Source organism: Scyliorhinus torazame, chromosome 10, assembly GCF_047496885.1.
Source record: "Scyliorhinus torazame isolate Kashiwa2021f chromosome 10, sScyTor2.1, whole genome shotgun sequence".
In the NCBI taxonomy this organism is placed as follows: Eukaryota; Metazoa; Chordata; class Chondrichthyes; order Carcharhiniformes; family Scyliorhinidae; genus Scyliorhinus; species Scyliorhinus torazame.
The window spans coordinates 238,384,720-238,412,164 of NC_092716.1; the positions used below are offsets into that span (position 1 = coordinate 238,384,720).

General features: G+C 49.4%; 1 protein-coding gene across 7 annotated transcripts in view; it reads right to left on the reverse strand.

Annotated features, from left to right (window-relative positions):
- LOC140384679 (leucine-rich repeat-containing protein 4C-like) overlaps positions 1-27,445 on the reverse strand; it is a 1,407,047-nt gene that overhangs the window by 657,067 nt on the left and 722,535 nt on the right. The window contains exon 1 of one of the 7 annotated variants that reach the window (XM_072466611.1): positions 19,131-19,186. The exons of the other annotated variants lie outside the window; for them this stretch is intronic. The gene's annotated coding sequence lies outside the window, so the exon portion shown is untranslated. Of the gene's footprint in view, positions 1-19,130; positions 19,187-27,445 lie in introns of those variants that run through there. 7 annotated transcript variants of the gene reach the window in all.

Genomic DNA, 27,445 nt, shown 5'->3' on the forward strand with positions numbered 1-27,445 from the left:
CCCACCTGCCAAAGGTTTCAGCCGGCGCAACCCCCTGAGACGCTTCAGCCCCATGAGTTGGTAACGTCACCCTGGGCAAAGGTGGGTGTGGACCTTTTTAATGCGCTCGGCAGGGACTACGTCATCATAATTGACCATTTTTCCAATTATTCGGAGGTCATACGCCTGCACGAATTGACATCATCAGCTGTAATCAGAGCATGTAAAGAAACCTTCGCTCGCCATGGCATTCCGCTTACCGTCATGTTGGACAATGGGCCCTGTTTTGCGAGCCAAGAATGGTCTTCTTTTGCCGCTTCATATAGCTTCACACACATGACGTCCAGCCCCCTGCATCCCCAGTCAAATGGCAAGGCGGAAAAAGGCATCCATATCGTGAAGCGGCTCCTCTGCAAGGCTGCTGATGCCGGATATGACTTCTGTTTAGCCCTGCTTGCCTATCCCTCGGCCCCACTGTCCACAGGCCTCTCACCAGCCCAGCTGTTGATGGGTCGCGCCCTCAGGAGCACTGTGCCATCCATTCATGTTCCTAAACCCGACCATGCTCCAATACTGCAAAGGATGCGACAGCAGCGTGCTCAGCAGAAGGTGGCTCATGACACTCGGGCAACTGATCTTCCTGCCCTGGCGCCTGGAGACAGCGTCCGCATACACCTACCAGAGGGTAGCTGGTTGGCAACTGCCGAAGTTCTCCGCCGAGTGGCTCCCCGCTCGTTCCTGGTTCGCATGCCTGATGGCTCCATTCGTCAGCGTAATTGGCGGGTCCTTCGGCTGCTTCCGCGCTCGCTACGTGATCATACACCTGTGCCACGCCCTCCTGTTGTCACTGGTACCGACTTTGTGGAGCTTCCTGACACTATTCCTCTATCGCCCGTGGCCAGGCCCATTCCTCAGCCGGTGGATCCTGACCGACCCTTGAGGCGGTCAACCCGAATTCGTCGCCCACCTACTAGGCTGGACTTATGAGCTTGTTTGCACATTGGACTCACTGAATTGTTGTGCAACTATGCTAACGTGTTTCTCTTTTTTTTTGTCGTTCCAGGAGTTCTCTTTCGATATTTGATGATTGCACTTGTTTTGTTTGTGGTACAACCTCGTTCCTATGTTGCACCTGACACCTTCCTATGTATATAGTTTAGCCTCATGTACATGTTGTAAATATTGCACACACATGCTCAGTCGCACTCAGTACACACCAATATTTATTATCATGTAGGCACATATTCTTGTGAAAAGGGGGGATGTCATGATATCCATATTTACATACCATGGTGCAATCACACACACACACTGATGGACAGGTCGACGGACCAATCAACACACACACAACATCACAGCCAATCACCAGTGAGAGCACATGCACTATAAAACAGGGAACACCACAGTTCCCGCTCATTCCAGCAGGAGATAGCTCAGAGCACAGAGCTCACAGCGTGCCACTCAGACATACATGTGCTGAGTGCCTCTCTAAGATATTGCTAGGGCTGGGTCCACAGGTTAACTGGTGAAGTACGAATCACAGCCAGAAGTTAGCAGTTGTTATTATTCAGAACAATAAAACAGAGTTGTACCATATGCAACCGTGTTGGTTCGTTTGTATGTCGGAACACCCAACATGACAGGAGACACCTCTGCTCTTCTTCAATATAGCGGCCAGGGGACCTTTCACACCTAATCAAGCGGACAATTGGGACCTCAGTTTCAAGTATCATCCAAAAGAAGGGACCTCCAGCAATGCAGCACCCCCTCAGTCGTGTGCTGGATTATCAGCCTTCATTTTGTACTCATGGCCTGAGTGGAACTTGTACCTCAAACTATGTAATTCAGAGGGAAGAGCAGTGCCAACAGATGCACAGCCAACACTCAATGAATAAAATGGTTCAAATGATTAAAAGATTGCACTGGTATCTATCTCAGCAGACACTTGAGTAAATGCTTCTTGTGGAGAGGTGCGCAATGAATTAATTTGCTTCATTTCTAGTGGTCACAACCTTCACAACTGTCTGGTCGCTGGCAAGCACATACTTACAGCATGTTAATAAATGTGGCTGATTGATTCAAGACAATTATTAGATGTTGGGTATCATTTTCCTTTAAACCTGTTCTGTATTTGGGAACTGGTATGCGTGTTATTTTTGGAAAATATATTGAATCCGCATTTATTCTGATGAAGTACAGTGAGAAAATGAACAGAAAGTAGAGCTGAATCAATAGACTCAGCTATCAATATCACCAGTTATAAATAACAGAAATTGATTTTCACAAAAGCACTGCCACAATATGACAAAAATGCACTTTAACTCAGTCAGTATAATTGATAATCCAGCACTTTGATCCAATTGAGATCTGAAGAGAACTATCTGTGGAAATGGATCTTCTCTCAGTTTAGCCTTCAATGCAGATTGCTCCTAAAAATTGGAATCACATTTGAAAAATGTAATAAAAATGTATTTGTAGGAAGACAATGAGGTCTTGTGGTGCAGTGGACGGCATCCCTGTCTGTGGACCTGTTCCGAGTTTGAGTCCCACTTCAGGACTTGATGATCACGGAAGGTGGGTTTGTTACGCAGCCAAAGAGGTTGAGTATCACACTGCAAATCCTTCCAGTAATAATAATAATAATCCTTATTGCCATAAGTAGGCTTACATTAACACTTCAATGAAGTTACTGTGAAAAGCCCCCAGTAGCCACATTCTGGCGCCTCTTCGGGTACACAGAGGGAGAATTCAGAATGTCCAATTCACCTAACAGCACATCTTTCGGGACCAGTGGGAGGAAACCGGAGCACCTGGAGGAAACCCATGCAGATACGGGGAGAATGGGCAGACTCCACACAGACAGTGACCCAAGCCGGGAATCGAACCTGGAACCCTGGAGCTATGAAGCAACAGGACTAACCACTTTGCTACTGTGCTACCCACAGTACACACCAAACCCTCGACCACTAGCATCTAGAAGGACAAGAGCAGCAGATACTTGTGAACACTGTGACCTGGATGTTCCCTGTCAAGTCACTCAGCGTTCTGACTTGGAAATATATGGCCATTCCTTCACTGTCGTTGGGTCAAAATCCTTGAATTCCCATTCCTGACAGCACTGTGGGTTTGCCTACACCTCCAGGATTGCCGAGGTGGAAGAAGGCAGCTCACCACCCCCTTTTGAGAGGCAACTAGGGATGGGCAATAAATGTTGGCCTAACCAGTTACAGACACAACCTGCAAATGAATTAAAAAAAGAATGACAGGAGGTAAGAGTCTGAGAGATATCTGGTCAGGTACGTGATAGAAAGAATATTGGAGCCTCTACCATCCCTATCCACAACTCCAATATCCATGAAAGTATATGTTGCCATGGCAACTCGGATTCTTTGAGTGCCGTATAACACCCCATCACCATGACACAAAATCCAGGAGGCTGAAATTATAAAACCACAAATATATAATTGGGTATGAATTCTATTTTAGCCCAATATGTTTAGTGCACTTGCAGGAGTGGACAATTTTACTGAAAGGTTCCTTATGCAAAAGATAAAGCGCAACTGTCTGATCAGCTTAACAGCATCTGCAAGAATGTGGCGTCACACAGCAGTCAGCTACATAACAATTATAGACTAATGACTCTCAAATCCTAGTGTGTGGGAGAACCCTAGAATGGACTGAAACAACTCCAGGTGATCTATCTCATTCCGTTAAAAAAAATGCCATCAGCTGCTGGAAGGAAAACAACTCCATCTTAGCACAAAACATTTCAATTAGTATACAGAACAGAAATAACTTCCAAGGAAGGCAATTGATGGAAAGGTCTGAGCAGAAAGCGACAGAAAACATGTGGATCTTCCAGACCCAAAGGATGGAATCTTCACTGCTTCAGATTTCAGGAGTGGAGGCGGACATGTCAGGAATATAAAAGGGCTCTCTGATGCATTGCCGACATCATGGATGTTTCTCGGGATTTTTCTTGGGAGATTCATCTTTTTCAGGAGGCCAGTCTTCTTTCTTCAACAATGGGTCGGTGATGTTGGATGTCTTTTCAATATGGCACGCAGATATGATGGCGGAACTTGCAATATCACGCCTGATCCCCGTGGAATATGGCACAAAACCTCCAGGTACATAATAACTGAGGCCAGGGCCTGAAGATGTAACATGGCTTCCATCTAGCCTCCGCAGCCGGATAAACACGGTTCTTGCCTCCGCCACAGGACTTAGTCCTGAATGGGCGAATTCTGCTCAGAGTTTTACGAAGATTTTGTAACCCACAGTAGTCACTGCTGAGAAACCCATGGGATCGGTCATTGTCGCATCTGTCATTCAATAAGCCGCTTTGTGTTTGTTAATTCATACTTACCTCATGTTCATTTAGAACATTGGGTAGGTTTTGTAGCTTGATTTACTTTTCTGACTTTGTATTGTTAAGTTTATTTCCTTTGTTTAAAAGCATGTAATCTTGTGGATTCATTCTCCAAGTAAATAACTGGGATCTCAAACTTTATTTGATTAAAATAGATGCATGTATTTATAGGCTTGACAGCTTTTCAATCCATCCCGCCTCTGACATGGTGTTCATGGGATTTTTTTTCTTTGTGTATCAGATGGCATAACATCAGCCAGACAGATGGAATACTGAACTTAGGTAAAAGATACATGCTCCCACTGCTACAAGGTGTGTGATTTAAGCTAGTGATTGGTTTTCAATGGATTTTAGGCTTGATCTATTCTCCCTGCCAGAATAAAAAGAAAGTTAAATCATCTAAGTTCAAAAGGAAAATTTGAAAAACATTGGACACTTTGAATTTCAAAAAGTGAGTTGCGTGCCTCCTGGGCGAGAAAACGAATAGGAATATATGGAAGAAAATATTTTGAAAATGCATCCATCTGGCAATCTTCAAATTATTTTGTTTCAAAATTTAAAACTGACCCAAAATGTGCAGAATAAAGAAACTAAACAAGGTTATTCATAACTTACAGCAGATTTCATTATTGGTAACAGTCTCAAGGGACCTTTGAAGTGCTCCATTGTGAGCTCAGTATCCAAAAGCTTTTATTGGAGTGGGACTTGGACAAATATACCACCGTCCGGGAAACAGTTCTCAGGTCAATTTTCTTTTCTCCAGCATCCACTAAGATTTTGCTATAATTTTAATAAATAATCGGAAGTGACAAAACAAACAAATTCATGTTGGCCAATAATGCTTCAGTAGCATTTTGAAAACAGTTGCTTTGTGCAGAATAAACGTGCTGGCAATCTCTTGACCAATAACACACATGGCCTGTTTGGATCCCAAATAATAGTCAAGCACAGCCGTCTCCAAACAGCTTCACGAAAGTAGGTTCTCTGCAGCAGCATCAAAGCTTGCATTTCTATCGCACCTTTAATACCGTTAAGGTACTTCACATGAACATGATCAAACAGGGCAACACAGTGGCACAGTGGGCAGCACTGCTGCCTTACAGTGCCTGGAACCTGGGTTTGATTCCTGCCTTGGGTGACTGATTGTGTGGAGTTAGCATGTTTTCCCTGTGTCCACATGGGTTTCCTCCGAAGATGTGTAGGTTAGGTGGATTGGCCGTGCTAAATTGCCCAAAGGTTAGGTGGGGTTATGGGGGTAGGGTGGGGGATTAGGCCAAGGTAGAGTGCTCTTTTGGAGGGTCAGTGCTGACTTGATGGGCTGAATGGTCTTCTTCTGTACTGCAGGGATTCTATGGCCGGAATTCTCCCCCCCAAAGCCGGGTGGGAGAATCGTCGGGGCACCGCACGTGTCCCCCCACGCTGCCCCGATGCCCGCACGTGATTCTCTCGATCCCGCCCCCCCCAAACCGGCGCGGCGAGAATCATGGCTGGCCGCTGGGAGAATCGCCGCTCGCCGTTTGCAATGGGCAAGTGGCGATTCTCCGGCCCGCATGGGCCGAGCGGCCTGCCCAATACGACTGGTTCCCGCCGGCGCCGGCCACACCTGGTCGCTGCCAGCGGGAACAGCGCGGAAACGCTGGGGGGCGTGGGGGGGGCGGCCTCTGGGAGGGGGGGGAGGGGGGTTCCTGCACCGGGGGGGGGCCTCAAATGGGGTCTGGCCCGCGATCGGTCCCCACCGATCGGCGGGCCGGCCTCTCTGAACGAGGACCTCCTTTCCTCCGCCGCCCCGCAAGATCCATTCGACATCTCCTGAGGTGATGTAAGGTAGGACCTGTATTACAGGTTCGCCGGTAGCCCCTACCTGCTGGCTCCGCCCAGTAGGTGGAGTATAAATATGTGTGTCGTCTATTCAGTAGCCATTTCGCCTGCTGCTGTGGGATGCCACACATCTTACTGCAATAAAGTCACAGTTGTATCCAACCTGAGTCTTTGTACAATTGATCGTGCATCAATTTATTGCAGTAAGATTTTCTAAAAGATGGACCTCCGAATCAAACCACATTGCCTGCAGCTGGATCCGCAATCGAGCGACGCCAGAAAGGACTTTAATCACTGGCTAGCTTACTTCGAGGCCTATATCAACTGAGCGACCACCCCTCTGACGGAGCCTCAGAAGATACAGATCCTGTACTCAAGATTAAGCTCCAGCGTGTTTCCGCTGATCCAGGACGCCCCGAGCTACGTGGACACCATGGCGCTCCTCAAAGAAAACTACGCACAGAAAGCGAACACACCCTTCGCGAGGCATGTACTCGCCACTCGCTCTCAACTCCCTGGTGAGTCCATAGAAGCTTTCTGGTGGGCCCTAATCCCACCCCTCCGGGACTGTGACTGTCAGGCCGTTACGGCCACCGAACATTCTAATCTCCTCATGCGCGATGCTTTTGTAACGGAGATTGGGTCGGACCTCATTCGCCAAAGACTGCTTGAAGGGGCCACGCTTGACCTAGCGGGGACTAAGAAGCTAGCACTCTCCATGACGGTCGCCTCACATAATGCTCAGGCCTACCCCTCCGGCCGCGCAGCTCACCCCTCCTATCGTTCGTGGACCCCACAAACGGCCGTCCCAGCCGGGGCTTTACCCAGACAATACCCTTGTGCCACACGCCAATCCGCGCACCCCGGAGGTCCCCGATGTTACTTCTGCGGCCAGCAGAAGCACCCTCGCCAACGCTGCCTGGCCCGCGCTGCCATTTGCAAGGCTTTCAGCAAAAAGGGCCACTTCGCCGCAGTGTGACAGGCCCGTGCAGTCGCCGCTATCGCCCCCTCCCCCCTGAGCCACACATAATGGGTGCTGCCATCTTCACATCCCGGGGCCACGCGCAGCCAGTGGGCACCGTCATCTTCACCTCCCAGGGCCGCGAGCGGCCAGTGGGCGCCGCCATCTTCCCCCCCCTCAGTCCACGTGCGGCCCATGGGCGCCGCCATCTTGTCCAGCCCCCGCAACGTGCAACCCATGGGCGCCATCATTTTGTCCCCCAACAGGATCTTCAGGCGCCGCCATCTTGTCTTCCCCACAGGGCATGGACGCCGACAACATTCCACGACCTGGGCCCCCCCATGCTCTCCATCTTCGGACACCAGCGACGACCAACCGCAGCTCGCCTCAATGACGCTCGACCAGTCTCGTCCATACAACCTGGCCACCGCTTCGACTACGGTGAAAATCAACGGCCACGTGACCTCTTGCCTGCTGGACTCTGGGAGCACCGAAAGCTTCATCCACCCAGATACGGTAAGGCGCTGCTCCCTCGCGGTCCAGCCCGCCAATCAAAGAATCTCCCTGGCCTCCGGATCCCATTCCACCCCGATCCGGGGGTTCTGCATGGTCACGTTCACAGTCCAGGGCGTAGAATTCAGCAGCTTCCGTCTCAACGTCCTTCCTAATCTCTGCGCTGCACTACTACTAGGCCTGGACTTCCAGTGCAATCTCCAGAGCTTCACCCTCAAATTCGGCGGGCCCCTACCACCTCTCACTGTGTGCGGCCTCGCGACCCTAAAAGTCGACCCCCCGCCCCCTCTTCGCCAATCTAACTTTGGATTGCAAACCCATTGCCACCAGGAGCAGACGGTACATCACCCAGGACAAGACCTTCATCAGGTCCGAGGTCCAGCGGCTGCTTCGGGAGGGCATCATTGAGGCCAGCAACAGCCACTGGAGAGCTCAAGTGGTAGTCGTTAAAACTAGGGAGGTGGAATGGCCATGGACTACAGCCAGACCATCAATAGGTACGCGCAGCTCGACGCGTACCCCCTCCCACGCATATCTGATATGGTCAATGAGATTGCGCAGTACCGGGTCTTCTCAACGATAGACCTAAAATCTGCCTACCACCAGCTCTCCACTTGTAAATCGGACCGTCCATATACTGCTTTCGAGGTGGACGGTCGGCTCTATCACTTCCTCAGGGTTCCCTTCGGCGTCACTAACGGGGTCTTGGTTTTCCAAAGGGAGATGGACCGAATGGTCGACCGGTACGGTTTGTGGGCCACCTTCCCGTACCTAGACAACGTCACCATCTGCGGCCATGACCAGCAAGACCATGATGCCAACCTTGCTAAATTCCTCTGCACCTCACCTACAACAAGGAGAAGTGCGTGTTCAGCACAACCCGCTTAGCCATCCTCAGCTATGTGGTCCAGAACGGAGTTCTGGGGCCGGATCCCGACTGCATGCGCCCCATCATGGAGCTTCCCCTCCCCCACTGCCCCAAGGCTCTCAAACGCTGCCTGGGGTTCTTCTCCTACTACGCCCAGTGGGTCCCAAACTACGTAGATCAGGCTCGCTCACTCATTCAGTCCACCCACGTTCCTCTTCCGTCCGAGGCACAACAGGCCTTCGCCCGTATCAGAGCTGATATAGCCAAGGCCGGGATGCACGCAGTAGATGAGACACTGCCCTTTCAAGTAGAAAGAGACGCATCAGACGTCGCCCTGGCCACCACCCTCCATCAGGCAGGCAGACCCGTGGCATTCTTTTCCCGCACCCTTCTCCTCACTGACCAACGGTCGGTAGCCTTCATGTTCAACAACACGCAGTGGGGCAAGATCAAAATTGACAAAATCTTGCGGTGAAGGATCGAGCCCTCCACCTATAATTACGAGATTCTGTATCGCCCCGGCAAACTCAACAAGCACCCAGACGCCCTATCCCGAGGTACATGTGCCAGCGCACAAGTAGATCGACTCCGGGCCCTACACGACAGCCTTTGTTACCCGGGGGTCACACAGTTGTACCATCTTGTCAAGGCTCGCAATCTGCCCTACTCCGCCGAGGAAGTAAGGACAGTCACCAGGGACTGCCAGGTCTGTGCGGAGAGCAAGCCGCACTTCCACCGGCCGGACCGTGCATGCCTGGTGAAAGCCTCCCGCACCTTTGAATGCCTCAGCGTGGATTTCAAAGGGTGCCTCCCCTCCACCGACCGTAACACGTATATTCTCAGTGTGGTCATGAGTTCCCCTTTGCCATCCCCTGCCCCGATATGACATCTGCCACCGTCATCAAGGCACTCAACACAATCTTCGCTCTGTTCAGCTTCCCCGCCTACATCCACAGTGACAGGGGATCCTCATTCATGAGTGATGAGCTGCATCAGTTCCTGCTCAGCAGGGGTATCGCCTCCAGCAGGACGACCAGCAATAACCCCCGGGGAAACGGGCAGGTAGAGAGGGAGAGCAGGACGGTTTGGAGGGCCGTCCAACTGGCCCTATGGTTCAGGAACCTCCCAGCCTCTCGCTGGGAGGTCCTCCCTGATGCACTCCCTGGTCCTCCCTGATGCACTCCACTCCATTCGGTCACTACTGTGCACCGCTATAAATAACACCCCCCTTGAACGCCTTTTGCCTTCCCCGACTTGGCTCGCAGCTCCAGGACCGGTCCTGCTCCGTAGGCACGTCCGGCTCCACAAGGCGGACCCGTTGATGGATAGGGTGCCCTTGCTCCACGCCAACCCCAAGTATGCCTATGTGGCGTACCCCGACGACCGCCAAGATACTGTCTCCCTCAGGGACCTGGCACCAGCAGGTTCCACTCATACACACTTCTCCGGCCCGGCGCCACCCTCCCCTCCTCCGGCGCTCCCATCATTAACCCCACCAGAACCATCCCTCCTTCCCCTGCCCATGCAAGAGGATGGAGGGGATTTTGGCACGCTCCCGGGGTCACCCGACATCAGGCCAGCAACGGCATCGCCAGCGTCGACATCGCCACCACCGCTACGTCGCTCCCAGCGGAACATCAAGGCACCAGACCGGTTGAATCCCTAACTGGCACCGGACTTCAAAAGACACTTTTTTTGTCTCCTAATAAAACAGTGTACATAAATTTACTACTGTATATAGTTCTCCACCACCCCCGCCGGACTCATTTTGAACAAGGGTGAATGTGGTAAACCACTGTTACACCTGTATTAGGTGATGTAAGGTAGGACCTGTACTACAGGTTCGCCGGTAGCCCCTGCCTGCTGGCTCCACCCAGTAGGAGTATAAATATGCGTGTCCTCTATTCAGCAGCCATTTCGCCAGCTGTTGTGGGAGTCCACACATCTTACTGCAATAAAGCCACAGTTGTATCCAACCTGAGTCTTTGTACAATTGATCGTGCATCAGTGATATGAAAATTTACACTTGCCTGGATGAGTGCAGCTCCAACAACACTTAAGAAGCTCAAAACCATCCAGGTCAAAGCAGCCTGCTTGATTGGCACCCCATCCACCACCTTTAACATTCACTCCCTCCACCACCGCTGCACACTGGCAGCAACTCCTTCGGCAGCACCTTCCAAACCCATGACCTCTACCACCAGATGGACAAGGGCAGCAGATGCATAGAAACACCACCATCTGCAAGTTCCCAACCAAGTCATTCACCATCCTGTTTTAGAACAAATTTGCTGTTCCTTCGCTATCCTTGGGTCAAAATCCTGGAACCCCCTTCCTAACAGCATTGAGGGTATAGCTACACCACAGGGATTGCAACAGTTCAAGAAGGCAGCTCACCGCCACCTTCTCAAGGGCAATTAGGGATGGACAATATATGCTGGTCTAGCTAGTGGTACCCACGTCCTATTAAACAATTTTTTTTAAACCACAGGTGATGGGCAAATGCGATTTTTTGTGAGTTAGGATATGGGCAGATGTTTGGATGTGCTCAGGTTTATGGAGGGTGGAAGATGGGAAATTGGCCAGAAGAGCAATGGAATTGTTAACTCCATGGGTAACAAAAGCATGGAGGAGTATTTCAACATGGGCCAAGCAAGGTGCTGTTACAGATGTGAAAGTGGGTGTTCTTGGTGTTGCCGATGGACAACATTGTGGGATGCCTATCTCAAGCTGAAGTAGAACACTGTAGAAGGGACTTTAGTTGGCGGATTAGTTGCCTTAATACCCTGTATTCATTTTAACTAGTTGCTTGCCTATATTTCATGGAAATAGGCACTTGGCAAAGCATGATGGATATTTAGCCTTGTTTCAGTCAAGAGTTCTGTATGAAATAGTCAGAAGGTCATACAATGTACACAAGCATACAGCTGCACATTGTTTTGCTGACAGCATACAATTATTATTTTTCTTAGGCAAGCAACCCAACGCCTGTTATTAAAATCTAACTCCGGCCTGCTCAGTTTTCTGTCTATTGCTAATCTAAAGAATGCTTTCTGTCCAAGATATTGCTTACTGTATCATATAAATTGCCTGCCTTTACCTCTGAAAAGCGGGGACAATTGGAATGACTGTGGTCTCTCCAACCCCCCCACAAACTTTGTGTTTAATTAAAGGACCTCGAAGTGCTGACTTAGAATTTGTCCGACAAACACTATGATGTGGTTCAGCCCTGGAAAGCTGACAGGGATGGAGTCAGTAGATGGAAAACAAAATTTCCTGGTGGGGATTAAAATTCCCAATATTTAAATGAAGGAAATGTTTGCTCAACCAGTGTTAGACATGAAACAAGTCTTCTGACAAATTGGAGGCAGTGGGGGAGTGGTGAGATATTATTTTTTTCCGTGAGAGACTACAATATAACAATGGAGCCATTTCTGTCTTTTAATCCAATACAGAATAAGTCTGCCCAATTGCCAGATCCAAGTCTGCTCAGATGTGTTAACTACTTCTTTTGATTGCTGACCTGATTGATTTACATACAATCTGCTCATCTGCAGCTTCTTATACACACCTACACAGTTTAACTCAGTATTGATTCCCACCTCATTCTTCCTGTTCCTACAAGAATGCACAATGACTTCCCTGTCTCTCTTCTATTAAAATGTCTGAAGAATCCCGGCGCCGAGGACCCGGGTTCAATCCCGGCCCTGGGCCGCTGTCTATGTGGAGTTAGCTCATTCCCCGTGTTTCTGCGTGGGCCTCACCTCCACAACCTTAAAGATGTGCAGGGTAGGTTGATTGACCACACTAAATCACCCTTAACTGGAGAAACAAAGAATTGGGCATTTTAGATTATAAAATTAAATAATAAAATGCCTGCAGAAAGGATCATTAATGAACCAAAACCTGATTAAATATGACTGATGTTACCGAAAGCACAAAGCCCTCACAGTCACTTGTATTTTATTTTTCTTCAACTTTTTCTCCCTCTGTTTTTTGCTTAAAAAATATATTTCAAATTTCCATTTATTTCAGCAGATTTCAATCTCTTTTGCAAATGTTGATGTCCTTTTCATTGCCAAAACCTAAAGAAACATAAGGCAGACAAAACATGTGCTAGTCTTACCCAGGACAGGTCACTCGCCTGTCAGCAGAGGCTATAGCTTCAGGGGTGCCACTTCACATCAAGCATGGCTGATCAGAAGACTTTCCCACTTGCCATAGACACATTGGAAGGATTTAATATTAATATTTAAGGTTAATAATGAACCTGTTTGGTCCAAGTTATGAACACACCTTCCATGACCAACAAGTCTTGGAATGGCGTGGGGGTCGAACCCAGAGCTTGTGGCTCAGAAGCAAAGGCACTCTCCACTGCTCCATACAGCTTCCTACACTGCCAATTGCTTCCTGTTTATTTATACACAAATCCTTTGCATACATTTGCACCTCAATAGAATCCCCCTAATGCAGAAAGAGGGCATTTGACCCATCGGGTCTGCACTGACGCTCCCCCACCCTAACATCGACCCAGTCCCCCAACCTCACCCCATAACCCCACCTAACATTTGGACACCAAGGGGCAATTTAGCATGACCAATCCACCTAACCTGTGTCGTGTTGGGTGTTCCGCTATACAAACGAACCAACACGGTTGTAGATGGTACAACTCTGTTTTATTACTTTTGATAACATCTGTTAACTCATGGCTGTGGTTCGTACTTTACCTGTTAACCTGTGGACCCAGCCCTAACACTATCTTAGAGAGGCACTCAGCACATGGTGTATGTCTGAGTGGCACGCGGTGAGCTCTGTTCTCTGAGCTATCTCCTGCTGAAATGAGCGGGAGCTGTGGTGTTCCCTGTTTTATAGTGCGTGTGCTCTCACTGGTGATTGGCTGTGATGTTGGGTGTGTGTTGATTGGTCCGTTGATCTGTCCATCAGTGTGTGTGTGTGATTCCACCATGATATGTTTCTATGAATATCATGACATCCCCCCTTTTTACAAGAATATGTGCCTATATGATAATAAATATTGGTGTGTACTTAGTGCAGCTGAATATGTGTGTGCAATATCTACAACATGTACATGAGGCTAAACTATATACATAGGAAGGTGTCAGGTGCAACATCGCAATGAGGTTGTACCACAAACAAAACAAGTGCAATCATCAAATATCGAAAGAGAACTCCTGAAACGACAAAGAGAGAAACACATTAACATAGTTGCATAACAATTCAGTGAGTCCAATGTGCAAACAGGCTCATAAGTCCAGCCTAGTAGGTGGGCGATGAATTCGGGTTGACCGCCTCAAGGCTGGGTCAGGATCCACCGGCTGAGGAATGGGCCTGGCCACTGGCGATAGAGGAATAGGCATAGTGGCAGGAAGCTCCACGAAGTCGACATCAGGGACAACAGGAGGGCGTGATCACGTAGCGAGCGCGGAAGCAGCCGAAGGGCCCGCCGATTACGCCGGCGAATGGAACCATCAGGCATGCGAACCAGGAACCAGCGGGGAGCGACGCGGCGGAGAACTTCGGCAGTTGCCGACCAGCCACCCACTGGTAGGTGTATGCGGACGTTGTCTCCAGGCGCCAGGGCAGGAAGATCAGTTGCCCGAGTGTCATGTGCCACCTTCTGCTGAGCACACTGCTGTCGCCTCCTTTGCAGTACAGTAGTGGACTCGCCAACACTAAGGACATTCAAATGGTCATTGGATAGATATATGGACAATAAGGGAATAGTGTAGATGGGCTTTAGAGTGGTTTCACAGGTCGGCGCAACATCGAGGGCCGAAGGGCCTGTACTGCGCTGTAATGTTCTATGTTCTATGTTCATCGTCGGGTTTAGGAACATGAATGGACGGTACAGTGGTCCTGAGGGCGCGACCCATCAACAGCTGGGCTGGTGAGCAGCCTGTGGACAGTGGGGCCAAGCGATAGGCCAGCAGGGCTAAATAGAAGTCAGATCCGACATCAGCAACCTTTCAGAGGAGCCGCTTCACGATATGGACGCCCTTTTCCGCCTTGCCATTTGACTGGGGATGCAGAGGGCTGGACGTCACGTGTCTGAAGCCATACGAAGCGGCAAAAGAAGACCATTCTTGGCTCGCAAAACAGGGCCCATTGTCCGACATGACGGTAAGCGGAATGCCATGGCGAGCGAAGGTTTCTTTGCATGCTCTGATGACAGCTGATGATGTCAAGTCGTGCAGGCGTATGACCTCCGGATAATTTGAAAAATAATCAATTATGATGACGTAGTCCCTGCCGAGCGCATGAAAAAGGTCCACACCCACCTTCGCCCAGGGGGACGTCACCAACTCATGGGGCTGAAGCGTCTCAGGAGGTTGCGCCGGCTGAAACCTTTGGCAGGTGGGGCAGTTGAGCACCATGTTGGCGATGTCGTTGCTGATGCCCGGCCAGTACGCAGCTTCTCGGGCCCTCCGCCTGCACTTTTCAACCCCGAGATGGCCTTCGTGTAATTGTTCGAGGACCAGTCTGTGCATGCTGTGTGGGATCACATTTCAGTCCAACTTTAGGAGGACACCGTCAATGACGGCCAAGTCGTCCCGGACATTGTAGAGTTGTGGGCACTGTCCTTTGAGCCACCCTTCCGTCATGTGGCGCATCACAATTTGTCGAAGGGGGTCAGCTGCAGTCTCACGGCGAATACGGGCCAGACTTGCATCATTAGCTGGCAGATTGGCTGATGTGAAGGCCACATGCGCTTCGACCTGACAGACGAACCGCCCCCCGATTCGGGTGATGTGCTCACTGCTCTGGACAGGGCATCCGCGATGATGAGGTCCTTTCCCGGGGTGAAGACCAGTTGGAAGTCGTACCTCCAGAGCTTGAGCAGAATGCGCTGGAGGCGAGGTGTCAGCTCATTAAGGTCTTTTTGTATGATGCCGACCAGGGGGCGATGGTCGATCTCCATGGTGAACTGAGGGAGACCATACACATAGTCATGGAATTTATCTATGCCGGTTAACAAACCCAGGCACTCCTTCTCAATCTGCACATAGCGCAGTTCTGTGGGGGTCATGGCCCGTGAGGCATAGGCGACTGGGGCCCATGATGCAGTGTCGGCCCGCTGTAGGAGTACCGCCCCAATGCCAGACTGGCTGGCATCAGTCGAGATCTTTGTATCTCAAGCAGTGTGGAAGAACGCCAATACCGGGGCTGTGGTGAGCTTGATCTTGAGCTCCTCCCATTCCTTCTGGTGTGCGGGCAGCCACTGGAACTCCGTAGTCTTCTTCACCAGGTGGCGAAGAGCCGTTGTGTGGAAGGCTAGGTTGGGAATAAACTTCCCAGGAAGTTGACCATCCCGAGAAAGCGTAGCACTGCCTTCTTGTCTACCGGCTGCGGCATGGCTGCAATAGCTGTCACTTTGTCTGCATCCGGACGCACCCCTGACCGGGATATGTGGTCCCCCAGAAACTTTAGCTCAGTTTGGCCAAAAGAGCACTTGGCTCGGTTGAGGCGCAGGCCGTGCTCTCGTATCCGAGCAAAGACGCGCTGGAGACGACTGATGTGCTCCTGTGGTGTGGTGGGCCAGATGATGACGTCGTCGACGTAGACGCGCACCCCTTCGATGCCCTTGATCATCTGTTCCATGATCCAATGAAACACCTCGGATGCCGAGATGATGCCAAACGGCATCCTATTGTAGCAGTACCTGCCAAAGGGAGTGTTGAAGGTGCACAGCTTCCCGCTGGACTGATCCAGCTGAATCTGCCAAAAACCCTTTGAGGCATCAAGCTTGGTAAATATTTTAGCCCGGGCCATCTCGCTCGTGATCTCTTCCCATTTGGGTATGGGGTAGTGTTCTCTCATGATGTTATTGTTCAGGTCTTTTGGGTCGATGCAGATCTGGAGTTCGCCAGGGGACTTTTTTACGCACACCATGGAGCTGACCCATGGCGTGGGCTCCGTGACCCGGGAAAGCACTCCTTGGTCCTGGAGATCCCGCAGCTGCTGCTTGAGGCAGTCCTTGAGTGGTGCTGAGACTCTTCGAGGTGCGTGAATGATCGGGGTGGCGTCCGGTTTGAGCCGTATTCTGTAAGTGTAGGGCAGTGTGCCCATGCCCTCGAAAGCCTCCTGGTTGTGGGCGAGGAGCGAGTGGAGCTGTGCCCTAAAGTCTGCATCCGGGAAATCGGACGTGCCTTCTGGAGACAGAGTGTGTACCCGCTGAACGAGGTGGAGAACCTTGCACGCCTGTGCGCCTAGCAGGGAGTCCTTCGAGGATCCAACTATCTCAAAGGACAGTGTGGTTGTGTATGCATTGTGTGTAACCTCGATCTGGCAGGATCCCATGACCGGGATAACATTACTGTTGTAATCGACCAACTAACAGCGGGATGGCTGAATCAGTGGTTTGACCTTCAAGGCGTCGAAGGCTGACCATGCAATGAGATTGGCGGAGGCACCAGTGTCTAAACGGAATATGATTGGTGATCGGTTGACCGTTAGGGTGGCACACCATTCATTACCCGGATTAACGCTGTGCACTGGCATCGGCTGGTGGGTCCTACTTGGTGACATCCGATTTCTGTCAATTACCGCAACGCGGAAGGCTTCCCGGTCGTCGGTATCACTGGTCTGTACGTCGTCAGGGTACGACTCGGTGTATGGAGGCTGAATGGCCCGCATGTCCCTGCGAGGCTGGCGGAATTGGGGAGCATTGGCAGGTTGAGCTGCTCGACAGCAGGCAGCGTAGTGGCCCATCTTGCCACAGCGGAGGCATTGTCGATTTTTTGCTGGACATTGCCGCTTTAAATGTACGGATCCACAGTTGCCGCACGTCGTGACGTCATGGCTTTCATTGCGCCACCGCGCATGCGCAGTTCGGTCCTGCATACAGCGTCCCTCTGCGTCAACGTCTCTTTTGGCGCATACAAGCGCGGAAGGCCGCGGAAAGCGCGTGAAATGGCCGCCCTCGTCCGGGTCGCGGGCCGGGAGGAACTCGATCGACTGGACCCGCTCGACCTCGTAGGACCCCTGCAGTGCCGATTCGGCCACCTGGAATTGGGAGTACCGGCTGGTCGCGTTTTCGTGGAGGAAGCAGGTTTCGATGGTGGTGGCTAGGGTGAGGCTCTTGATTTTGAGGAGCTGCTGGCGTAGGGTGCCCGAGGTGACCTCAAAAACGATCTGGTCCCGAATCATGGAATCGGAGGTGGCCTCGTAGCCGCAGGACTGTGCGAGGATAGGGAGGTGTGTCAGAAAAGATTGAAAAGGCTCATCCTTACCCTGCAGGCGCTGCTGGAAGAGATACCTCTCGAAGCTCTCATTCACCTCGACGCGGAAGTGTTGCTCAAGTTTTAGAAGGACCGTCTTGTACTTCGTCTTGTCCTCACCTTCCGCGAATACCAGGGAGTTGTAGATGTGGATGGCGTGTTGCCCTGCCGTGGAGAGGAGGAGGGCAATCTTCCTGGTGTACGATGCATTTTCCCTTTCTCCGCTTCTAGGAAGAGCTGGAAGCGCTGTTTAAACAGCTTCCAGTTGACGCCAAAGTTTCCAGCGATTTGGAGCGGCTGCAGCGGGCTGATGGTGTCCATGGCGCAGGATGGCGGATCTCTGAAGATGTGCAGGTAGGTCTCACAGTTGCTGGGTTCCAATCCTGGTACTATGTCATGTTGGGTGTTCTGCTATACAAACGAACCAACACGGTTGTAGATGGTACAACTCTGTTTTATTACTCTTGATAACAACATCTGTTAGCTCATTGCTTTGGTTCGTACTTTACCCATTAACCTGTGGACCCAGCCCTAACACTATCTTAGAGAGGCACTCAGCACATGGTGTATGTCTGAGTGGCGCGCTGTGAGCTCTGTGCTCTGAGCTATCTCCTGCTGGAATGAGCGGGAACTGTGGTGTTCCCTGTTTTATAGTGCGTGTGGTCTCACTGGTGATTGGCTGTGATGTTGCGTGTGTGTTGATTGGTCCGTTGATCTGTCCATCAGTGTGTGTGTGTGATTGCACCATGATATGTTTATATGAATATCATGACAACCTGCACATCTTTGGGCTGTGGGAGGAAACCGGAGCACCCGGAGGAAACCCACGCAGACACGGGGAGAAAGTGCAAACCCGAAGCAGTCACCCGAGACCGGAATCGAACTTGGATCCCTGGTGCTGTGAGGCAGCAGTGCTAACCACTGTGCCTCCATGCCGCTATTTCTCTTGCCAGATCAAACCAATAAAAATGTATATATCCCCCTTTCAATGAAAAACAAAGCCAGATTTCCAATAAATTGTGCACAAAAGTGGCAGCCATTTTCAATTGATTCTGTGGAAAAGTATTTCCCTGTGAATGCTTTTGCAAGGACAGAGATATGATCATGAAGTGCAGCTGGGCCACCAATATCTTTTAATTATTCTAACTTTTGTGTAGAAAATCGAGTAAAAAAAGACCTCTTTGCTTTACTGCCTGTCAGCTTTCGTGGTAGATATGTTAGCTTTTGTAATACGGAAAGATAGATATGCCAATTCTCTGGCTTTCTAAGCAAAGGTGAATTGATCTGGGCCCTCAGGGAAAGAGCGGTCTCTCATACTTTAAAAGAAATTGATTCTCATGGGCATTTTCAGTCTCCTTGGAGTGAGAAATTACCATTTACCTCATGTGTGACAAATCATTCCTGACGATGGGGTAAGCAGATTCCAGATATTATTCTCTGCAGCTTTTCCAATATCTGTGGGTCAAATTGAAGGTATCTCATTACAAGCTGCTCAATGCAAACTTTGATTTCCCAATCAGGTGATCTTACTGACAGTCAGTGTCTTAATTGGAAAAAGTAAAATCACGTAAACTATTGGGTTTATAACAGTCATTTAAATATTTGATTGATTAAGCAATGTTAATTGTCTGAGGCAACACACATATGAATATGTGTGTCCATATAATTCCAGCACCCAATTCGCAGATAGTTGTTGAACTGAAAAGTGTCTGACTGAATAGGTAATGGAACAAGAAGTGAATATTACTATTACTTAATTTGGCACAAAGATATTCCGGGCTGGATTATCGTTTCTGGCCGTGACCCCGATATTGGAATAATTACCAGGCACTACCCCCAGGGCCCCAATGAGAAGTGTCTGTGCGATCTTTGAATGAAAGACCAATCAATGGCCAGAAGGCAGGCTTGATGGGCGGCATGGTAGCACAGCGGTTATAACTGTTGCTTCACAGCCCCAGGGTCCCAGGTTCGATTCCTGGCTTGGGTCACTGTCTGTGCGGAGTCTGCACGTTCTCCCCGTGTCTGCGTGTGTTTCCTCCGGTGCTCCGGTTTCCTCCCACACGTCCCGAAAGACATGCTGTTAGGTAAGTTGGACATTCTGAATTCTCCCTCAGTGTTCCTGAGCAGGCGTGGAGCGTGGCGCTGAGGGGATTTTCACAGTAACTTCATTGCAGTGTTAATGTAAGCCTACTTGTGACAATAATAAAGATTATGGTTATGTATCATTAATGATGGTGGATGGATTCCCAACTTTAGAGGCCTGTGCCCCAGGATTTTGCCTTTTGTCTCAATGGACATTTTATTTATGTCAAGAGGCTTGTGGTCATGTACGAGTAGGTAGCCATAGCCTGTACAATCTGCCTCAAATAGTCTGGAAGCGGGAACATTCCAGCCAAGAATTTCACGGGCTGACCGCTTCCATTCCTTCCTCGAGGGGGCTTCCAAAATTACAGGAACCAGTGGGGTGGAGGTTGACAGGCTGGGATGCTACTGGATGATGGAGGAGTGGGAATCATTCTTTGCTGCAAGATTTTCTGATCCAATGGACATAGGCAACAACTCCTTCATCACTGTTTCCACTGCGCTTGGGATTGTATCAGCAAGAAGATTGTCTCAGTAACAAGATCGTGTTCATGGTTTTTGAAATATCCAGTTAAAATAGGGTTTTCGTGATTGCAGGTTTTTTGAAGAAAATTATGAATATGTGCAGTTGCACACATGTCAATATTATTCAAGGGTTCATTGGATCTGTACAGACTGTGTGTGGGTGGAATATGAAGACAATGGCCAATTTTGACTGAGTTGCTTATTAATGTAAAGCCCTGCGTCATAATTATACTTGAAAAAAATGATAACAACAATGCGAGTACATGTCTCATTTTAAATATTGTTAGGAGAATGAAGGTAGCTTTACAGGATGTGGATTGGTAAACATTAAAAAAAGGTATAGTTTTATGTGGGTTCAATTTAATGTTTCTGTAGGTTAGATTCATGCTGGACAAAAGGTGTTTGTCTGTGTGGGGGACAGGTTCAGTTTCAACTGTGCATCCATTGAGTTTAGAAAGGCTTATGGCATGAAGAGCAAATAAAAGGCAGGGGCAGGTGACAATTGCTTAGCAACTGGGGGCCTTTTAAGGTAGAAGGGCTTTTAAAAATGGAGTTTTTATTTGGAAATATTGTAGTTGAAGATAGTACACCGGGGAGTGAACAACTCTCAACTCTGCCAGAAGAAAGACTGGGCAGGATAAGAGAGCTGCAAAGAGGCAGACTTCCAAAAGAACCAGATCCAGTCCAGAAACTTAGGGAATTGGGACAGAAGGAATGCCTTAGGAAGACTGAACTGAAGAGAACAGAGGCCAAATTCTTACCAGGAGTATTCAAAGGAAAGTAAGCAATGTGGTGTGAGTGAAAGAAACAGCTGCAGTAACCAGAGCTAAAGAGGGAAAGCAGACTTCAGAGGTAAATTAGAAGTTTGATGTCATTTTAATAGAGTCTGTGAATCAGGAATTAAAGCAAATGTGAACAACTGTACAGCAGACAAGACAATTAAATCCTGAAGCAGAGGTTTAAAACCTGGGGCGGAATTCTCCCCCAACGGCGCGATGTCCGCCGACTGGCACCCAAAACGGCGCCAATCAGACAGGCATCGCACCGCCCCAAAGGTGCGGAATACTCCGCACCTTTGGGGGCCGAGCCCCAACATTGAGGGGCTAGGCTGACGCCGGAGGGATTTCCGCTCCGCCAGCTGGCTGAAACGGCGTTTGTTGCCCCGCCAGCTGGCGCGGAAATGCCGGGCGGCGCATGCGCGGAAGTGTCAGCGGCCGCTGACAGTTTCCCGCGCATGCGCAGTGGGGAGAGTCTCTTCCGCCTCCGCCATGGTGGAGGCCGTTGCGGAGGCGGAAGGGAAAGAGTGCCCCCACGGCACAGGCCCGCCCGCGGATCGGTGGGCCCCGATCGCGGGCCAGGCCACCGTGGGGGCACCCCCCCGGGGTCAGATCGCCCCGCGTCCCCCCCAGGATCCCGGAGCCCGCCCACGCCGCCTTGTCCCGCCGGTAAATACCTACTTTAATTTACGCCGGTGGGACAGGCAATTTCTCGGCGGGACTTCGGCCCATCCGGGCCGGAGAATTGAGCGGGGGGGCCCGCCAACCGGCGCGGCCCGATTCCCGCCCCCGCCCAATCTCAGATACCGGAGACTTCGGCAACCGGCGGGATTCACGGCGGCCAACGGCCATTCTCCGACCCGCTGGGGGGTCGGAGAATGACGCCCCTGAATACTGGATTTGTTGGTCTGCTGGTAAAAGAAGCTTTGTTTGAGAGAGTAATTTGGAAAACCTGGACTGGATTTCAGAATTAAAATCACAGAAGGAAACGTTGTTGCGGAAAAAGATTTTAAAGTGTTTTCTTTTGAGGGTGGAGTTTGAAAACTCCCATTTGACAATCACCTGGGGGGATTTTGGGAGAAATCTACAGACATCCACTTGGGTTCAGAGTGGAGAATAGATTTAACCACAGCCAACTTTGATGTTTAAAGGATCTTTGTAATACTGAGACAGTTGTAGCTTAAGATATATTTTGTAATCCATGTTAACCGTAAAATCTGTGTGCATTTGTCAAGCTAAGGGAGGGGGGGCGTACAGGTGTATTATCATAATCTAACTTTTCATGTTTAATAAATTTTTTCTTGTTGTTAAAACTAAATAACGGTCCTGTGACTCCGTTCCTCCATGTTTTTTTTAAAAGTTTAAGTAACAGTCTTTTGAGCCAGGGTTTTATTCTGGAATCTTGTCATCCAGTTATAACATTAACTGTGATCATAACAATACAGTGAAGCTGTTTTCCATTTTTTCCCAAGTTACCATAAAATATATTCAAATGTCTGTAACTGGTAGTCATCAGTTTTCTTCTCCACTGTTAAGCTTGACCAATTGTTGAGGAGAAAACTATTCTCCTTTGCCTTTCTGTTGAGAAATCGAGACAGTGCTGTTTTGAAGAGAAGCGCTGAAACAACGTTCTGATGTAAAGCAATCCACTGATCAATACAGATTGATTTTCACAGTCTTAACACTACACAGTTATTCATGAAGGCTCACCTTCTCAACCATGTCCCTCACCTGAGATGTGGTGACCCTCAGGTTGGATCACCACTAGTCAGCTCGCCCCCTCAAAGGGGAACGTAGCCGTTGCTCATCTGGGACTATGACGATTTAGAATCATAGATTCCTTACAGTGCAGAAGGAGGCCATTCAACCCATTAAGTCTGCACCGACCCTTTGAAAGAGCACCCTACCCAGGTCCAATCCCCTTTCCACCTCGCATGATTTCCGTAACCCCCAAAACCTACACTGCACATCTTTGGACACTAAGGGGCAATTTGGCATGGCCAATCCACCTAACCTGCACAACTCTGAACTGTGGGAGGAAACCAGAGAACCCGGAGGAAACCCCCCTCGAAATGGGGAGAACATGCAAACCCCGGTCCCTGGCGCAGTGATGCAGCAGTGCTAACCACTGTGCCACCAAGCTGCCCTTTTCACTGTGACAACAACCTGACACCTGCCTGCTGAAGCAATCGGTCTACCTGGAACTCAGTCGAGGCAGGAGACTACTAGGGGGAGAGTGGAGATGTTTTAAGGTTGCCCTCAAGTGCATTCTTGAAAATGTCAAACTTCCCCACCGATTCATAGCAATCCCTGGTGTATAACCGACCAACACGGGGAATTTCATTCAGGAAGGCACTGAACATATGGACAGGCTCTGTTGAGAGCGGAGAGCGTGGACAAACCTCCAAACAATGAATTTGCCTGAGCCTTCAAGCACCACCTGCCCCACTAAGGGAAGAATCTACAAACATTGGGCGTGTCAGCCATCTTAGAACCCATCAAACCAGAGTAGATGCAATGCTTAATCATTCTCCATCCAGAGATACTGCCTAAGAAGAAGCTTCCACAGGTAAACATAACAAAATTGCTACCCGTGTACAGGTAACTGAATATAAGCATCTTAATGGTAAACAGTGGTAATGAGAGTCCATTGTACCAGATGGCATTTAAATTGTGAACAGTTTATCAATGGCAAAATTAACGGTACTTTAATGGTCATTCAGTTAAAAAGTACTTTGTTGTATTCTGCTAGTCAATGAAGTTAGTGAATAATAGATACTTAAGCACTGGTAAGGGTACTTTCAAAAGAGCCTAAAAGCAATTTAGCACAAAAACTAATGACTGCTTACAAAATATTGCAAACTAAAAACACTGAAAGTAGAAACATGAAAATTGGGATTTGCCATCAGAATTATAAACCTCTATTAACTCTTTGAGGGCCAGTGCCATCTCAGTAACAATTTACCAAGTCTTCAGTTTTTATAGATTATGGGCTGGATTCCCCACCGCCTGCCGCTGGCAGCGGAATTCCATATGTGGCGAGATCTAACAGAGAGCAAAAAACGGGATTGATGATCCGGTCTGTAGCCATGTAAAATGGCTGCGTTCAGATTAATCTGGCCAAAGCCAAGTTTAAAACGGCTAACCCGAAAGACTGCTGGGAAAAGCAGCCAAGAAGACACAAGCAGGCAGCTGCAGACAGGTTTGCATATTCGGCTCTGGGAACGTAGCCTAGATCGATACTCAGGGCTATCAACAGCCCATCAACCCAGGTATCAGCAGTTTCATTCAGGACTGTTTACACCTAATCTACTCAGACATCCACAGTTAAATCGGCTATCCCCGGGAACAATTGCAACATATTAGCAATTGAATCGGGCCAGACCTGTCGCCGCCTGCAGTGGCCGAAACAAAGACAGGTGAGCGACCACCCCCCGATCCAGGAATCGCCTCATCATTGGACACATCGACCCCAGAGACTGGGGACAGAATCCAATCACTTGGGACTCAGGGTCAAGGGCCACCCCGGGAGGCGGGAAGCCCCTGGGCCCTATAAAAGTGAAGGTCCAAGTTCAGATCTCGCTCTCTCTCATCTTCGCCTGCTCGAGGCCTTCGCAAGACCAGCCACCGGCCACCGTAAGTTTGAATCCAACGATCGCTATCCGGTAGAGACACCTAGCCACCGACCTGTAGCAGCCTTTTGAATCCCGCGGGCCAGATTTGATTGGACAAGCCATTCGTTTCCCTGACCTGGTGGACTCTTCCTAAGTTAAGTATTGGCCAGTAGTGATAGGTTTGTTATATAGAAAGAAGTATCAGGGTATTAATATTGTTTGTTGTATATAATAAATGACCGTTGTTTTAATCCTTACTAAGCAGTATGCTGTGTTATTAATCATAACCTGAACTTGAACCACGTGGCGGTATCACAAAGATACCCGGCGACTCATGAGCAAAGGTGACCTAAACAGAGCAAATAGACTAAGGTTAAAAAGAGCAACAGGTCCCCCGCAGGTAGCGACAGGGAGATACATGCTCCGCGCCAGCGGGAAGATGCAAATGGGTCATTTGGACCCATTTGCATCGATTAATGTTCTGGACACCAGGTTCTCCACGCCTCTGTGATGTTCCAGCCCTCTCGGCCGCGATTCAGGTGGATTGGTGAAAGTATTTTACAGCATGGCCCTGATATGGGGGACTTTGCGGTAGGCCAAGGGGATAAGAATTTAACATGGTTACCCCTTAAATCCATCGGAAGGCCACCCCTACACCCCTGCAATGAAAAATCTGCTCACTCCAACCCCTATTCTCTCCCATCAGACCCCCAATGAGAGACCCCCATCAGTTCCCCCCCAATCAGACCCTCAGAACAAGAATCCCATCAGACACCACCAGCGGACTCCCATATGACAGGCCCCAGGATTAGAGACTCCCCATATCAATGACCCCCATATCAGTGATCCCCCATATCAGAGATTCCCACATCAGTGACCGCCCACAAGAGAGACTCACCACAGTAAGGATACCCCATACCATAGACCCCCATTGATCACAGACCCCCCCTATCAGATACCCCACAAAAAAGAAACCCACCCATATCAGAGACCCCCTTATAAGATACACCCCATATCAGAAACCCCTCCTTCTTAAGGAAGGGGTCTTCACTTTCAGACCGATCTTTACTGACCTATTGATTCCCAATTTGGCGGGGAAGGTCCCTCTCCAATGGATCAGCATCCAACTAGGAAAGGAGACAGGTGATTTCAGGTGGAGGATCCAGTCTTGGTCTGATATTTTGCCTCGGGGCCACCTTGGTTAGCCAGATGCATCATGGTCCATCCAGGGTCTGTTTCATATGTGGTCAAAGTGGCTGGTCAAACGCTCAAAAAGCATATGGACCACTTGACGAGTTGAACGTCGGCGATGGCCATAAAGAACAGTGGGGTCCCAGTGTCATGGGTGGTGTGCCTGTGGCCATCCCGATACCGAGGAGTCAAGGGGTCAGGAGGAGTGAACCCTGGGACTAGGGAGTGTACACCTGTATGTGGTTGCTCTGGGTCTGTACAATGGCACCCCTGCCGCCACTGCTCCCAACCCATGAATGAATAAAACATGCTGAGGCAGCAGCAAAAACCCTTTGTGAGGAATTGCGTCAAGTTGTAGGCCCCTTTCCCTATCCTTAGGACACTATTTCTCACCGAATAAGGGATTTCAGCCACTGCAAGGCATAAACATGGCATTACAGGTTGGTTGCTGGGGGTTCCTTTGGTGCTTTACATAGAGATCTCTTATTTGGCTTCAGGTGAAGCATTTCTCGTATGCTTCTGATCAGTGGAAGCAGCCTCCTTCTCAGGGGGGGGCACGGCGGCACAGTGGTTAGCGCTGCTGCTTTCCAGCGTCAGGGACCCGGGTTCAATTCCAGCCTTGGGTCACTGGATGGAGTTTTCACTTTCTCCCTGTGTCTGAATGGGGTTCCTCCAGGTGTTCCAGTTTACTCCCACAGTCCAAAGATGTGCAGGTTACGTGGATTGATCATTTTAATTTGCCTCTTAGTGTTGAAAAAGGTTAGGTTGGGTTATGGGGATAAGGTGCGGGTGTGGGCCTAGGTAAGGTGCTCTTTCAGAATGTCGCTGCAGATTAGATGGTCCAAATGGCCTATTTCTGCACTCCAATGATTCTATGGATACTTGCCTTTTACCTTCCTCAAGAAACCCCTTTTGATTTCCACTATACACCTCCAGCGTGCATGCCTCGAGCCACGCCAATTTCACTCCATCAATATGCAGGGCTATGATCACAATAAGGTCTTTCTTCAAGTGTGTACAAAATTCCCGGGCAGCTGCCATGACTCCTTCATACTAAGGAGTTTGTAAATCTCCGATCTATTTCACCCACCAACGCAGAACCATGATCAGAACCATGATGTTCAAAGGTACATCAAGGTAGACCAGTGACAATAGGGCAAGTGGATGGGATAATGTGCATGATATGTTGTTCATTCATCCACTGAGTCACTGTATTATTTGTATCAAATAGTAATTGGAAGGTGATGTATTTCCATGGCTGTGTCTTGAGAATCATCTGTGGTTTAGTTCAGCACACTTTCGATTCGGCAGCATTAATGATAATTCTCCCATAGGGAATGCCCATGATGGGCCATCTATTTCAGGAGAATCTAACAGCTATCAATAATACTTACAGCTCAGTCACTCACTTGACAACTCAATAACGTCTCCAAGGCTTGGGATGTGCAGCATTCAGGAAGTATCACCAGACCAACAACCCAGAAGGGGTGCATTTTACGTGCGTACG